This window comes from Pteropus alecto, unplaced genomic scaffold, assembly GCF_000325575.1.
Source record: "Pteropus alecto unplaced genomic scaffold, ASM32557v1 scaffold76, whole genome shotgun sequence".
In the NCBI taxonomy this organism is placed as follows: Eukaryota; Metazoa; Chordata; class Mammalia; order Chiroptera; family Pteropodidae; genus Pteropus; species Pteropus alecto.
Genome location: NW_006443138.1, coordinates 7,253,027 through 7,256,068, shown reverse-complemented (window position 1 = coordinate 7,256,068; position 3,042 = coordinate 7,253,027). Strand labels below are relative to the sequence as shown.

Here is a 3,042-nt window from a genome sequence, read left to right as displayed (position 1 = left end):
AGAGAAACATAATTACCTCTATTTCAAAGTGAAGCCAGCGAAAAGTGCCCCACAGAGGAGGCAGATCCCCGGTCTTGCAGTCATCCTATGTTTCTGGGCTACCGTACATCCAGTAGGAGATGCAAGAGTGAAATTTAAAACAAAACAAAACAAAAAAACCTTCAACGTTTCTCTTTCATAAGCACTTGGGTTTAGATTTACTCAAATTTTATAACATTGGTCAGTCTTGCAAAGCTCTATAAGAGCAATATCAGGTCTATCCTACTACTTTTCATGGCAACCTAAATATAAAATGCGTGGCACCATATGTATGCTTCTAAAATGTTCACAAATTCCCCCAAATGGACTAACAGAAGTATCATAGTGAAGATAAGGTGATAAACAACAAATACATATTGAATATCTGTTACACACAGGGCTCTTTGCTGGAACTATCAGCAGGCGTGAAGCAAGAAATCAGATACCTACAACTCTGTCTTTGCTCTAAGGAACTTATAGTTTGATAAACCAGTATAATGCATGTGAAACTTAAGAATACTGTACTAAACTTTTAAATGTGTATATTTGCAACTACTGAACAAGCATTTTCTTCTATATCTTTCTCCACAAAAATATATGGGTGTTTTTTCTTTTGGTAGTCATTTTATTTAAGCTTAAAGAGCAATGCTTGGTGCACATGTTACTTTAGAAGGTGGAAAAGTCCTAGGAAAAAAAGGTCCTATTTATTTCATTATTTTAAAAATGCTCTCTTGAACTCAGAGGTAATTATGTTTTCTTTCAAGAAGAAAAATATGGAGGCGTAATCTAAGAGGAACCATTTTGAATAATAAAAAAATTTTCCCAGCTGACCATGGAAAGATCACAAAGGTAATGAATCAGCGTGCAATCATTCTGCACTATACTAAGCCATCACACACGATAATTCTCAATGCCCTTCTAAGAGACTCTCTGTCTCTCTCAAGCATACATGCTCGTTGCTTTTAATGGATGAGCATTCTAAGTACCTCTCCAATGAGTGTGAATCCTGTTTATACTCGTGTCTGCCCCAGTTTATGGCTTCACAAGAATTTATTCTGCGTTTCGAGCACACACAGACTGTCCTAATTCCCTTTTTTGGCTGGTGGAGTCTCTTTGGAACTCTTTAGGGGGAAAATGGCTCTTTCTTCCTTGATCCCAGGGCAGAGTCAAAATGAAAATAACAGACTTAAACGGCCCAGCCTCCTTCACGTCACCTCCGACTTCTCATTCTAAGGGGTACTTTGGATAGCAGGTGGAGTTATAATTATAGATTAGAAAAAAGCCACATCAGCAGCTGCTGCTTCTGTTTGTTCCTGGCTGTAACTGTCATCGGTGGGGCAAACTGGCATAAACAGGCCTCCACAAGTGGAAAATCATTTAACCCCTGTACTAGTCTGGATCCTCTCAGTAGCCAGAGAACAGAAAGAAAATCTGACTGTGAATGAGCGAAGGGTGAAACCGCGAGTTTGACACCGACCTGGAGGCACCTGTTCAGGGGGAGCCCGAAGATTTTCTTTCTCGTCGGAGACTCCAAACCAAATAAATAGGTTAGTGCACGAAGAGAATACCTCCGCATTTTAATTCTGACCTTTACTCTATCTGATTTTAGTTTTTCTGACAGAGCTTAAATAGAAGGCTGAACTGTTACATGAAAGTTATTTCAGAACTGTTACTTAAAACTACTATGAGAACAAATTATGAAATGGGCTTAATTTATTATGTTCTTCTCCCAATTTTGGCTTTACTCACATTAAATAAATAGACAAGGTGAAGATGGAAAAATGAAACCAGTTTTGTGGCACGAGTCCCATCCTTTCATTATGCCACTTACTTATGCCAAAGGCCTTATTTTTTTTTTTTTTAATTCTAATCAGTAATGTCGAAAGCTTAAGTTTGTGACTATGAAAAAATGCCGTTTCATTTCCCTAGGGAATATAGGCAAATTAGAGTTAGATTGTTTTCACAGCTCTGAATAAAGGCAGAAAATAGTAAAATGTGTACTATAGGCTACTTTGTATAAGAAATTGTCTGTGAGATTTGATTCTGGTGTCTAGTACAGTTCTACTTAAAAGCTCCGTAATTTCAGCCTAAGTAGCTCCATAAGACTCTCCTTATAGATTCTTTTGAGCGAACTAAAAGGTTTCAAAGAAATCTCATATTATCTGTGTGTGTTCCATGTTAGAGAGTGGTTGAGCAGGATTTTCAAACAAAGATTAGATTTGGGCCATATTCTCAAAACCTATTCGAATGTTTAATGTCTTGGTGAAAGCAATAGAATTCCAGAGATCTCACTGAAACCTGGGCTTCAGGGCCCAATTCTCATCCTACCCAGATCCTTGAACAAATCCAAGTGGAAAGGAAAGAGTCCTAAATAATGGCCTGATTTTTTTCTTTTTTCTGGTTGTTTGTTTTTTGGCTCCAAACAGAAAGTGAACCATCCCTAAGCATTTTATGCTACATTTTTCATTGGGAAAGTGCACCTTTCTTGGTATCACGTGACCCAACATTTTGTCCACCTTGTGAAGTGCACAGAGCACTAACTATGCACTCAGAGCTCCGTTAGAGGGACACCACATTTAACTAAACCCACCAAAAATAACCCATCAATTAAATTCCCACAGGGTCTTGCTTCTTTCCAACAATATCTCCTGATTTCTAAGAAGAGAGCCATAACTTCTCCTTAGAAAATTTAAGGGTGACATAAATACCTCTTTACATACTTTAGCAAATAAGGGCCCAAAGAATAAGTTTGGCCACTGCTTTTGAAAATGTCAATGCATATAGCATATCAATATCCTAAATCTTCCTATGGGTTAAGAAAATATATGGTAGGTAACATTACAATTTACCTCATATACCTCATTTGTTCATTTATATATTGATGGAGCAATGGCTACATGATCTAAAAATAATACTTAGAAATTAAGACAAGCCAAACAGTATAAATATACATATGCCTTACTGTTAAAATGTACGGCTGAAACTTATTGGATTTCATTACCAATATTACCATAAATAAAAATA

At 37.0% G+C, this 3,042-nt stretch overlaps 1 protein-coding gene across 1 annotated transcript in view; it reads left to right on the top strand.

Annotated features, from left to right (window-relative positions):
- The first annotated feature begins 1,365 nt into the window (after nt 1–1,365).
- Nucleotides 1,366–3,042, top strand: part of BEST3 (bestrophin 3) — a 40,011-nt gene continuing 38,334 nt past the window's right edge. Inside the window, exon 1 of the mRNA XM_006923731.1 lies at nt 1,366–1,569. The gene's annotated coding sequence lies outside the window, so the exon portion shown is untranslated. The remainder of the gene's footprint in view (nt 1,570–3,042) is intronic.